A 13,836-nucleotide genomic window follows, 5' to 3' on the forward strand; every position below is an offset into this window, starting at 1 on the left:
AGATAGAATAAAATGGACAGGCCCGAGGACTGGGCCTTTAGCTACTCTACGTTTAGAATGGAGGAAGCTGAGGGTGAAGCAAAAGAAAACTAAGAAGGGGCCAGAGAGATGAGAGGGAATCTGGAAGCGCGTGATGTCCTGGAACCCAATTTAAGAAAGGAAATACCAAGTGACAGAGGAGGGGGTCCACGGTAAGTGTAGTAAGATCAATTAGGATTCGGATGAGGACAAAGATTAACACTGGATTTAGTAATGTAGATGCCACTGTTGGCCATGCGGAAAGCAGTTTTGGTGCACTGGCGGAGGCACAATCTGATTGGAGAGGGTCCAAGAGTCAATGGAAGGAAAGGAATTAGTTTTGCCAAAATGGGAAGATTTGTAGGGAAACAGTTAAAAAAATATGTTAATATATATTTATAAACAAATGGGAGAAATATGTTTATGTGCTGACTGACATTATCTAACAGAGAAAGGAAATCCATGATACACAGATGAGAGGGGGAGAGTGCTGGCGCAATGTCCTTACGGGGGAGAAACGATGCAGTCTGGTCCATAAGTGAACAGGTTCATTTAGAAACCACAGTAACAGCCACAGTGACAGACAAAGGGTAGGGTGTCTGGGCACATACAAATAGGTGATAAGAGCCAGTGGGCGTTCTCTTCTGATCGTTCCTCGATTTCCCATGAAATAGGAAGCAAAAATATCAGCTAGAACGGAGATGGGGGAAGAAGTGTTGATAGTTTGAGAAGAGAGGAGAGTGTGTAACAGTCGTGTGGGACAGCAGGAGACTTAACACACAAGGAAACACAGTGTAATTGCTAGGCAGCATTAGAGGACCGCTTGAGGTTAGCAGTCATGAATTAAAAGTGAGACAACTGGGGCACCAGCGTGGCTCAGTCGGCTCAGTTAAGTGTCCAACTCTTGATTTCAGCTCAGGTCATGCTCTCAGGACCCTGAGATTGAACTCCCACTGTGGGCTCCATGCGGGGGGTGGAGCCGGTTTGAGATTCTCTCTCTCCCTCTGCCCCTCCCCCATTCGCTCTTTCGCTTGTCAACAAATAAAATAAAAATAAAAGTGAGACAATGGTGCATGGTTTTGCATTTTTTTCCCATGTCCATTCAGCTGCGTGGGTGCAGGCACAGAAGAGGTAGAGAGTTGAATTCTCCCATTTTTGTGGGTTAGCCAGAAAAGCTTAAAGAAATGAGAGTCGGGTAGGGAAGTTGAGAATGTATGCCAGAAACTGATTCTGATGATTGAGTTAAAAGGGAAGTAGAGCCTAGAGTTGATAAATTGAAAAAAGTGACACTGAAAAGAAGCTAAGATCAATGGAAAGAATCGATCAAGGGATTGTCCTCATGGGATCTAGAGTTGGTGGGAATTAGAATATCAGAAGAGGTAATAAATAGGGAAAAAAACAGGAGATGGTGGTTGGAAATGAGAATGCCCAAAATTAAGAGCAAGAAGTGGTTTGGCTATTGATTAACCAATAACCAGTCCTGATTCCTACAGGATTATGACAAGGTCTGCAGGGTATGAGTGCAGGAACAAAGACCTAGGGTAGAGCGGACAAGATTGTGGTAGGAAAAGTAAATAAACTGAGCACAAAGGATACTGGATGGACCATCTAAGTGGTCATTAAAACCACCAAGAATTAAAGCAGAGGAAGAGTGGGTGAGAGACGGCTACGCAGCAGCTAAAACCCTCCAGGAACAAGGAGGAACAAGGTGACATGACCCTGGAGTAGCTAGTGGGTGTCTTATTTATTTTTGTATCACTGGTGTCTAACTTAATGGGCAGTGTGTAGTCAATGCTCATCTAATGTTAAGGAAAACATGAATTACTGTAGATAGCATTTACTGTAAACGTACCATCGCCAGGGCTGTTCTAAGTGCTTAATTCGTGCAGTTCTTCTAAAGCTCTATGAACAGGTACTGTTGTTACCCTCATTTTACAGATGGGGAGACTTAGGCACAGAGTGATCAGATAACTTGCCTAAAGTTACTTGGTTAGTAGAGGATCCAGTATTCCAACTTGGGCCAAACCTACACCTGTCTGCTTAGTCCATCACATTTCTATAAAAGACCTGCCTCTGGGGTGCCTGGGTGACTCAGTGGGTTAAAGCCTCTGCCTTCGGCTCAGGTCATGATCCCAGGGTCCTGGGATCGAGCCCAGCATCGGGCTCTCTGCTCGGCGGGGAGCCCACTTCCCCACCTCTCTACCTGCCTCTCTGCCTGCTTGTGATCTCTATCTGTCTGTCAAATAAATAAAGTCTTTAAAAAAAAAAAAAAAAGACCTGCATCTGAGGACAGCAGAAGGAAAACTCCCCCTGTTCCTCCCTGCAAAATTCTACTCTTCTATATAATTCTAGTAACAGAATAACTTCTACAGTCACATTGTTGAGTATAATCCATTAAGGCATCCAGGTCTTTTTCTCCCACTGTTTTTAGTTCCTAAATTTCTTAGTTCCTGGTACCTACCATTATCAAACTCACCACTCTTCATATTTGCTCACTTCTCTAATTTCTTTTTTAAAAAATATATTTATTTATTTGAGAGAGGGAAGGAGAGCACAGAGGGAGAGGGAGAAGCAGGCTCCCCGCTGAGCAGAGAGCCTGCCCTGGGGCTCAATTCCAGGACCCTGAGATCATGACCTGAGCTGAAGGCTGACACTGAAACACTTAACAGACTGAGCCACTCAGGAGTTCATTTCTGTAATTCCTGATACTTTTACAATTCCAGGGAAGTCAGAAATGGACTCTGTTCTTTATGTCTCAATCTGTACATTGAATTTATGTTCATTAATGTATGAAATTCATAAAGGAAAAGACTAATTAAGATCTTCAAATCCCCTGCACCCAACAGAGGATGTTCCATTTTTCAATTAAAGAGGACTGTTCCCTTGCCTCTAATGATTTACATTCAGAGGGAAATACTTTTGCGTTAAATATACATGTGAACGGTTTCCCACCTTACTTTACCAAGTCTTTATTTTTCATGTTTCTTTGGTTGCATTCATAGACTTGTCTATGTTTACCTTGAATACTAGACCCATCTCCTTTATTTGCAGGGATCCCTCTGCTCTGGAGTCCTTCCTTCCACTGTTCTATACTGATCCTTGGTTGTCCGTACCATAAGGGGTGCCTTTTCGTGACATATCCTGGAGCTCAATTCCTTGGAGGGGAATGACCAAGATCTCTTTGGGCTCCCACAGAAGGACAGTCTGACCTAGAAAAATTCAACCTCATTGTGACCTCATTCCCCATCTAGATGATGAGTAGAGATTTGACTAGATTTTAAGAAGCAGCAGAAAAGTCACCATTCTTTCTTTTAATAAGATTTTATTTATTTATTTGACAGACAGAGATCACAAGTAGGCAGAGAGGCAGGCAGAGAGAGAGAGAGGAGGAAGCCGGCTCCCCGCAGAGCAGAGAGCCCAGTGTGGGCTCGATCCCAGGACCCTGGGACCATGACCTGAGCTGAAGGCAGCGGCTTTAACCCACTGAGCCACTCAGGTGCCCCGAGAAGTCACCATTCTGACCAGTAATAGGAACCGAGGCTGCCTTTCCTTCCTTCTTCTCATGTGGCCCTCTCCTTTTCCCATGTTTCTCTCCCCTTCAGTCCTCCCTACCCCCCTCCTACTGCCTGTTTATTTTTAAACCTTACCTCCTAGGTCCTGATTGCATAGCTCATAAATATTCAACATTTCCTAGAAGCAACCTCTGAATGATATTTCACTGCTCAGTGTTATTCCTTCATCTAATCAGAAATGGGGCTAGACTTTTCATAGGGTCACTTGCCTCCGCCCCTGAGCCCCACTTATCAGAATGGGGGGCCTTATTTTCCTCTCCACGATCTTAATCATAAAGAGATTGCCCACTGTAACTTTGGAGCCCCTCATGGGTTCCAACCTTGATAGACCCTGAGACTCCTACGTCTAAATGTGAGAATTCTCAAATATTCCATGATGAGAAGTTTTGCCTATTCTAGGGCAATAGAAGAGGAGAACAGAACTGGAGTTATGATCAGGGTAGAAAAATTAAAAGCACTGTGCTTGGCAAATATTTTCATTGTGTTGAATGATTTCCTATGTGCATATAAAAATGGAAAGAAAAATAAGCCAAAATATAAGGAATGTTTGGTTAGGTGTGAAGGGCATTTATATGATTTTTCCATCTTTTCTCCTTTTAAAAATATTTTGTTCACTAACAGTGGAAAATATAAAATTATCATTTCAAAGGTGCTAAGTAGAGGAAGGAGGCAGGCAGATTATGGTCCAGGACTGTCCTCAGGACAAAAACTCCCACTTCCGGGGGCCCTCAAGAGCAGCCCAAGCCCAAGGCAGAAGCCAGTCTCACCTTTCCTCCACTGGTTTGGAAAAAGGATCAGCAAAGCCACCACTCTTTGCATTGGGGCGAAGGAGGGAACAGAGACACAGAAATAGGAAATAAATGCAGGGAATCAAAGAATGGTAGGTCCTTTTGCAAATATCCTCCCCAAACCTCCCTTTATGACATCTTAAACAAATCTCATCCAGTCCTGGCTTCAATCCTTCCAGAGACACAGGGCTCAAAACCTGATGGGGAAGTGGAGTCTGAGTGGAAACAGCTCCAACAAAGAAAAGAGGTCTTGTCTGTGGGTATCTGCCACAGTTCTAGCTCCCAAAATAATTGGTTGGGAAGTGGTTCAGAAGACAAATAGGATCGAGAAACAGATGGAATCAACCCAAGAATCAAGGAAAAGAAATCTCTAGCTAAGGTTCTAATAGTTGAGACATTGGAGACTCAGGGCCAAGCTCACCTTTTTTTTTAATTCCTCCAAAGATTTTATTTATCTATTTGACAGATATCACAAGTAGGCAGAAAGGCAGGCAGAGAGAGGGAGAAGTAGGGTCACTGCTGAGCAGAGACACCGAAGTGGGGGCTCGATCCCAGGACCCCAAGATCATGACTGGAGCTGAAGGCAGAGGCTTAACACACTGAGCCACCCAGGTGCCCCATTCAAGCCCACCTTTTAATGCTCTGCCCAAAACACGCAAGAGGACCTATGTTGGCAGAGGTTGGGGCTAGCGTGGACAGCAATGTCCAAAAAAGCAGCTTCATGGCCCCCAGTTTGGTCCTATTTTGGCACGGCTTAGGTTGGAGAAGGGAGTGGGAAATATTCTAGGGCTATTTCAAAAGGCTAGGGCTGCTGTCAGAGGAGAGCTGTAAAAAAAGTGTGTGTGTGTGTGTGAGGGGGGAGGGTCGGTGTGGGGACAGGGCCCATGTGTTTTGGGCTCTATTAACTAACTCCCTTCCATCCATCACAGCCTCCCCCCCCCCGGGGCCGCTGCAGCCCTGGCAGCTGGGTCACCCCGGGGAGGCTGGGCTGGGGGTCCCTAAAGGGAGCCAGGCTTCAGGCAGAGCAGCGGAGACACATGTGTGCCTGGCTGGGTTGGGGCTGGCGCCTCATTGAGAAGGGGGCTCTCCAAGCTGGGCTTCATTAGGGCAGTGGCACTAATAGGGGAGGGGGTACAGGGGGCTGGGCTGACAGCCAATTACTTGCTCGTCTGCATTATGGATTAACCCATCTGGGCCTGGGAGATTGGCTCTGAAAGGGGCACAAAAGGGGGGGCGTGACCACAATCACACACTGAATTATCCTGTCTGAGCGCAATTGTCCACCAACAAACGGGGCCTCAGGATGGGTGACCCCCTTGGGTTCTCTCCATCCCCCACCCCTCGCCCCACAGGAAGAGCCAGAGATAAACCACTGCCTGGTTAAAAGGCAGGGTCTGGGACAAGGAGAAAAGGGACGCCATTCCAGAGAAGCAGGGAATTTAGGGGAGGAGGCTGGGTTTGAGATGAAGTCAGAGAAGCCAGGAGCCAAGCAAAAGTTCCCTCAACAGACTTTTCTACTTCACTCCTCTGCCTCAGAGGGAAAGCCTGACAGAAGAAACTCACCTATCTGAAATACTGAGCAGAATCAGAGGGCCTCAGCAGAGGCTAGGGGCCAGGGATGAAAGCAAGGACCCTCAGAATCAGGTGTTTTACACTCACCCGTCACCCCTTCTAAGGCTAATTGATTCCAGACATAAGGGGCCCTCAGATGGGGTCTTGGAGGACCCCTGCCCTGCTCTGGCATCTCTGATGCTCTCCCAGTGGGAGTGCCCGCACCCTCCCCCACGCCCCCTTTTTCCAGGAATAAGCATGCTTGCTGGGTGATGGAGAGAAGAATGGGAGGGGGCAGCAGGCAGGGGGGCTCTCTCTGGCTAATCCCCTCATTACCATCTCATAATCAGAATCACGCTTTCAATGTAAATGGGGATGTTAAATATTGGTTTCTCTAGACACAAGCTCCTTTGGAGAAAATTACTGATGCTCCCCCTTTTGCCAGTGCTGGCCCACTCCCACAGTGAGGGGGGTGGCGTGAAGTATGAGTGAGGGCTGGGGGCTTAAGAGTCCAGGGGTTGGTGGGGAAGGTGGAGGGGTCTGACAAGAGGGGACAGAGTGATTTGTTTTTGGTTGGCCTGACCAGCCTCCATTTTCCCGACTCTGTAGAAGAAACTCATCCGGAGGAAACTGCTTGTTTCAAACTCACCAAGACCTTGTTGGAGCTGACTGGCTTCCGGTCTCAAATCACTCTTGACTGGAGATCAGTATGGAGTTGTAGAGCCCAAAGTCGTATTACTGGGGTAAGGGAGTGGTATTCATTAGGGAGCTCGGGCGCTGTTGTCCGTTACTGGAAACTCCTGGCAAACCCCTGGGAAGGGACGTGGACTTTCCTTCCAACAATTTCCAGATACAGAGCACATCAAGTTACAAGGGCTCTTCAAGGCAGAGCTTCGTGACTGTCCTTTCCCATCAGCCCCATGAAATACGTATGGCAGTTATCATTCCCAGTGGGCAGGCCTGGAGTCCTCAAGCAACCCAGCCAGGTCCACATGGCTAGTCAAGGGCAAATCCATGCTGGAACATGGTTCTTCTGAATCCAGCTCCCTCTGCTCTGTGCTCTACCCTTGAAAAGTGAGGCCACTACTCCTATGCCACTCATGGGGACACAGAGAACACTTGGTGTGGGGACACAGAGAGCACTTCTGGTGACCACAGAAGGGTGTGCATGGAGGGTAGGTATGGGGGGTTCAGGCAGAGGTCATTTTCTGCTCTTCTCTATCTGTGTATGTTAGAACACAAGGCCGCAGACTGCTGGGGAGATCATCATACTGTCTGTTCTCTCTCTCTCTGTCAGGGGCTCCATCCCTCACTGCTTCCTCTCCACCCTGGGTTCAAAACTGGGAACGAAAAAATTCATATCATAGTGGCTTCTTCTCAGTTTTGCTTAGCATTTTACAGTTTTCAAAGTCCTTCCCGGAGTCAGAGGATTAGATCCTTACAACCACCCTGTGAACTTGCACCATCACTTCCTGCTTCAGGACACGGGTTCCCACGTCCCACGATAGATTTACTTGCCAGCCCTACTGTTCAGTAGGACGGTAACCTTGGGCCAGTGGTGCCGTATTACCTGCCTTGGTGTCCTTATCTGTGGAACACAGATGATTATAACAGAGCCTACTTCCTAGAGTTGCTGGGAACCGTAAATGGGATTAGGCGTGCCTAACGCTTAGACTAGGGTCTAGCTTATACTAAGTTCTCAGTCGAGGTTAGCGATGGGGGGGGGGGGGGAGGTAAGGAGCGTGACCAAATTTGACAGACGCAGCAACTGAGGCCCAAATGACTAGGAATTCGTTTAAGGTTGGTAAGGGCAGAGCTGGCTCTTCGTGCGGTGGGAACGAAGTCTGCAGGTGGTCTGGGACTTCTGCCCAACGACGTTCCTCAACGTGAAAAGAAAAGGTTGATCTCCCGAGGTCCTCTGTTGTGCTGTAGACGGCGAGGGCAGGCTCTCTTTCTGCTTAGCCAGGGTAGGCCCACGCAGAGGAAGGAGAAGCGAGCTCCCCACTGAGGCCAGCATGCGGCGGCGGCGGCGACCCCTCCTCTCCCCGGGCCGGAGGCGCTGGCGGGAGCCAGGGGCACCATGTGGTTTGCGCTAAGCCTCTCCCGAAAAGAGAGGGCGGGAGATGCCTTCGGAGAGCCCCCTCCAGGGCCTCCGAGACGGCTTCCGCTGCTCCGCTCTCTCCGTTTAGCTTTCTCCTCATTAACTCCCCGGCCTCATTAATCAGCCCCGATGAAATGCGCCCCCGGGAACGCTGCCCGCCAGCTTCACCGTTTGGCGCTTTAATTATCCTCCCAGCGGGAGGAGGCGGGGTGGGCGACGTGCGCGCGGAGGTACGCGCGCTCTCGCACACACACTGCCCCGCGGTGTGCGCACACACACCAGCCCGAGGATGGCCAAGCCCAGGTAGGTCCTGGGTCGTGACCCAGCCAGGGCAGCAGATACCGGGCTCGGTGCCTAGGATGCTGCATGAGCCCCAGGTAGCGGCCAGCGTCTCCGCGGCATCTGTCCAGTCAGTCTACTACGGACCTGTCATTTGCATGAAGTCTCCTCCCTACGAGGGAAGGGGTAACTTCTGTCCCCAAAACCCCACCAACCTTCATCTCTCTCGTTTAATTTCATTTACTCATCACATCCTCGCTGAGCGCCCGCAGTGTGCTGTGGTTTGGGACGTAGGACACATAGACACAGTGACTTCAGGGACTTCCCAAACCATCCAGGAGGGACAAAAGAAAAAAATCCAGTCCAACTTGAAAAAGCAACACCAAAAACCCACCATGGCAAGGGGAGATTCTTTTTTTTTTTTTTTTAAGATTTTATTTATTTATTTGACAGAGAGAGATCACAAGTAGGCAGAGAGGCAGGCAGAGAGAGAGAGAGGAGGAAGCAGGCTCCCTGCCGAGCAGAGAGCCCGATGCGGGGCTCGATCCCGGGATGAGAGATCATGACCTGAGCCGAAGGCAGCGGCTTAACCCACTGAGCCACCCAGGTGCCCCGCAAGGGGAGATTCTTAAAGGGAGCACAGGATACCGCATTAGAGCAGAGCGGGACAATGGAATGCAGCTGTGGCCTGCCTGGAAAGGTTTTCCTAAGAGGATCAAAGCTTGAAGCGGGACTTCAGCTCTAAGTGGGAGTTAACTGGTGAAGGAGTGGTGCCTAAAGAATCAAACGGCAAATACAGAGGACCAAAGCTAGACTGCACTGTGTGTGTGCAGAGCTCTGTGTGTGGGTAATTTGATCCCGTTGAAGGACAGGGTCCAGACCAGGGGACAGCAGGAGGAAAGGAGGCAGATGTGGTAAGACCCAGGTCAATAGGGGCCTTGTACGCTATGGAGAGAAGGTAGATTAGTTTTAACCTAAAGGCAATGAGGAGTTATAGAAGCATTTTACAGCCAGACGGGGACATGGTTAGACTCCTGTTTTGGAAAACCTCTTTTCCAGCGAGGAAGATGATTTGGAGGGAGACAGGAATGGAGGGAGGAAGGCCAATTAGCAAGCAAGGGGACTGAGTGGGTGTGGGAGCGGAAATGGGGGGGGGATGTCTCAAATATTTCCCAAGTTTCCTCTGCAAAGGTTTTGGGAATTGGGAGGAATATGATACTAAGGTATTCCAAGGTGTCTGACTCATTTCAGATTGGAGGGAAGTCAGAGTCCAGATACTTCTCCCCTCATGGGAAGTTTATCTGCTAGTCCCAGGTAAATAATTTACTTCATCAGTTCTCTCATCTGTAAGATGAAACATGGGTTTAATCAGGCTTACAAACTCAAACCTACAGGGTCCAGGAAGATTAAAAAAAAAAAAAAAAAACAAGATCTAAGCAGACCAGGGCGAGAACAAATGCCCACTGAGGGCAGTCCCCTTCAACCTGAGGCTACTCCAGCCAGGCCAGAAAGGGTCTCGGGCTTGACAGATCATCTACAGGACAAGCCAGAGCTCAGTATTTTTAATATGGTATCTCCTAATTTAAAAACACCCATGCAATCAAAACATGTTGGTGTAAAACACATCACATGTATTGAAATCCATGAAATTATATATATATATATATATATATATAAATTTTAAGTCATTGTTCCCCTTCAGAGCACGCTAAGTAATCAACTACTTCTCTAAAGTATTCCAGATAATAAATGAAGAAGGAATCACAGAATTAGAATGTCACAATTTGGCAAAGTCTAATGAAATAATGGGTCTAGGCAATGATCATTGTTGGTTGTTAATATAACAACAGCAACAACACCACGACACAAGGAGCCATTTGCTCTGGGGACAAACAGTATTGCCTATGAAGAATTCGTGCAAAAAAAAATCAGACATTAATTGATCTAGCTTCTATATCTAGCAACCTATTTACAGAAAATATAGGGGCAGAAGAACATGTTAAATGGCACCATGGGGATACATTCAACAAAATCCAGACTGTGGAAAATTCTACAGAACAAATGGCCCAGTTTTTCAACAAACAAATTGCAAGGGGGGAAAAAGAGATTAAGCAGTGAATATCAGGTTAAAAGAGTCATTGACCTGGACAGATTCATTTGGATTCTAATCTGAAAAACAATACCAAGAAGACAAGTAATTGAGACAGTTGAGGGAGTTTGAACATTGATTATATATAATGATACATGGTTGATAATGGTATCATCATTATACTACTAAACAAGTCCTTACTTTTTAGAACTATATTGAAATATTTACAGAAGAAATATGATTTCCAAGATTTGCTTCCAAATCCTGAGTGGAGAATGGGGGTATAAATGACAGGAGATTGCCTTTGAATGTTAAGTGCTCAGTCTGGGTGATAGATACATAGGGCTTCATTCTATTATTCTAATTTTGAATGTGTTTATTATCCACAATATACTCTTATCCACAATAGAATGTTATATAAAATATATATAAAATAGACTATATATATGTGCATATATATATACATACATACACACACACATGCATGCATACATATATATACACACTGATTTTAAAAAATACTTTCTGGGCCAAAAGGTGCTGTTGTCTCCCCTGGATTCATGGGCAGCCAGGTTGTGGTTCCATTCACCTGTAAATTGCCCATGATCGAAACCATCAGTGGTGAGAACCTTTATTACTAGACCTCATTTTCCCATACCTTTTTCTGGTCCCTTTTTAGCTCCTTTCCCAGAGGTGCCCATCTCCCAGAGAAGACGTGATGGTGTGTAGAGAGGAACATTAAAAAGAGCCATAAACACTAGGACCAGTTCCCTGGGACCAAAGACACACAGGATGATGATGTGTGGAGCAGGAAGTTAGGAGCGGTCACACCCTAGCAGGCTTCCTTAAAACCCCTGCCTGCGCCCTTCTATCCTGGCCTCTTCCTACTGTTTCACCTCAACCTTAAAGGTGCACACAACATCTGGCCGACCTCCCACCTTCTACCTCTGCGTTCCAGAACCCAGACAAAGGCATTCACTGCCCAGGAAAAAATAGAAATAAAAGGCGGGAGTCTCCTCGGGTCAGTTTGCCTTAGAGAAGACGGCTGTTAATGTGGGGAGTGAGGGAAGACCCCTTATCCACAGACACGCGTGAGGGACAGTGTTGGACCCAGGCTGTGTGTGTGTATGCGCATGCAGTCTCTTCTGGCTGCATTCCCTCCTGCCTCCACCCCCACTTTTCCCTCCGCAGTGGACGACCCTTCCCCCCGCACGTGTGTGCGGCGCTAACTGCTCATTTAGAGCCGAAGGGGCGGGCTGAGAGAATGAATTACGCGAGCCCCGAGCAAGTGGAGGCTGCGGGGCCGGGACGCTGGGCGCCGGGCGGGGGTGGAGGGGCGACGCACAATAGGCAATCAGCGGACCCGTGCGCGGCGGGTTGGGGGTCGGGGGAGGAGGGAGACGCCTACAGGGAGGTGCTCCCTGAAGAGTCCCGGCCCTCCCCAGCCCGCAGGCATCTTTTTGTCCCTTGGCTCCTCCTCCCGCCCGGCCCTGGGGGCCCAGCTTGGCACCCTCTGTAGGCGTTTGGCGAGGGTCGCTCCAGGCCGCCGCTAGACCAGCGTCCTCGGTGCAGACCTCGCCCCTCCGCCCTCGCGAGCGCGCAGGGGTCTGCGCGCAGTGGTCGGGCAGCCGTCCTCCCCTGCTCCCACCTCTTTCATCAGCCGCTCCCCGGCCGGTCCCGGTAATGAGCTCCTGGCCCCCGCGCCATTGTGTGCACGTTAGAGTGAGGTCGGGTCTCCGCGGTGCGGTGGAGGGTGACCGCGCGCGCGGCTGCGACCCCCGCTTCACACCTGCTCCCCGCCCCCAGCCCGGGGCCGGCGCGGGTGTGTCCTCTCGCTCCCCGCGGGAGGGGTCTCAGCTGGGGCTGCACTTGGTAAAGAGGCCGTGGAGAGGACGGCGGCGGCCGGAGGAGCAGCTATAAATTTGGAGCAGATGTGGCCTGACAGTCACCCAGCCTGGGGAGGTGGGCGGGGCGGGGTGTGGGGGACTCCGTGCCCCTCCCAGGCCCCATCTTCCAGTGTTACCAGCACCTGGCCCGAGGTGACCCGGGACTGCGGACATACGGAGCCTGTCCCCCGACTCACACCGGCACTTGGGCTCTTTGTGTGCCCACGTGTGGGGGAGGAATGGAGGTCAGGGAGATGCCCGAATCAGCTTATTCCTTTTCCCCCTTTAAAAGAAAAAGTGTTTTTGTTTTGTTTCGTTTCGTTTTCAGAAGAGACAAGCAAAGTCTGCACCCCTGGCTCTGAGCTGCCACTTTTCTGCCAGCAGCTCCAGGAAAATGAGGAAAAATAGCAGAAGCAGGCTTCGGTTGTTCTTTCTACTCTTTTTAATCAGGTGCTCATTTTGTGCAGGAAATGCCAGGTCAGGAGGCACAGGCAGACAGGATGGTGGGGGAGGGCGGGGGGGGGGGGTGGAGACGGAAAAGATAGCAACACACACACAGAGTTAGGGACCAAAGCCTGCCCTGAGTACTATATATACAGCAATACTGTACCTTTAAATAGCACTTCCTTTAGTAGGTAGTATTCTCTCCATTCAACATAGGGAGCAGCCTGCAGTGTGTCCCCAGGAGTGTGGTGGAGTTAGCATTCAATGCAGGCATCCCCACACTAGTGTGTCTGTGTGTTGGGGCGGCAGGAGTTGCAGTAGAGGGCTTACCACTATACCACACTGCCACGGAGCTACCCAATGGGCCTTCCGTGGACCTGGGAGAGTGAAGAGACTTGGAGCTGAGCCTGGGTAGGGGTGGGCACAGCCTTGGGTCAGCCTGCCTGGCCCGACACTGTCTGGGCTCCCTACCTAAAGCAGCACGAATTGAAGGAGGAGTCCGTGAAGTTTCCAGCATGAAGGTCATGGTACCATAACCAATCTGACAGAGTAAATTTGGGGGCTAGTGTCCACAACACAGACTCCAACCTCAGTTGGCAGAAACCTCTACAATGACTCTGTGTTCCCTCCTTGTGGCTGCCCCTCTGCCTTCCCTAACCCTGTGGGGCTCTCTCTGAGTGGCTTGTAGGATCCATTGCTCTTTCCCACCCTTCCACTCTCACTGGTCTCCCCGGTCCATGCCCAGATGGTTTACTAGACCAATGGTTCTCAGACTTTAACTTGCATCAGAATGCCCAGAGGGCTCATTAAAACACTCCCAGCTTCTGATTCAGTGGGTTTGTGGTAGGGTATGAGAATCTGCATTTCTAGAAGTTTCCCAGGTGATGACAATGCTGATGCTTGGGACCATACTTTGAGACGAGAAGATGGGAAGCAAAAGTAGGGGCTGAATACTGAAGTATTGTACTTGTGGTACTGGAAATGGTTACTGGCAGTTCAAGCTCCCAAGGATACTGGGGTCTCCTTTCTCTGTAAGGGAGAGATGGGCTAAGTCCCCAAGGAATTGTGGGCATGGTTTGGAATTAGCGCAGTGCCTGTGACTTTCCTG

Source organism: Mustela putorius, unplaced genomic scaffold (genome assembly GCF_011764305.1).
Source record: "Mustela putorius furo isolate JIRA1106 unplaced genomic scaffold, ASM1176430v1.1 tig00000460_pilon_pilon_pilon, whole genome shotgun sequence".
NCBI lineage: Eukaryota > Metazoa > Chordata > Mammalia > Carnivora > Mustelidae > Mustela > Mustela putorius.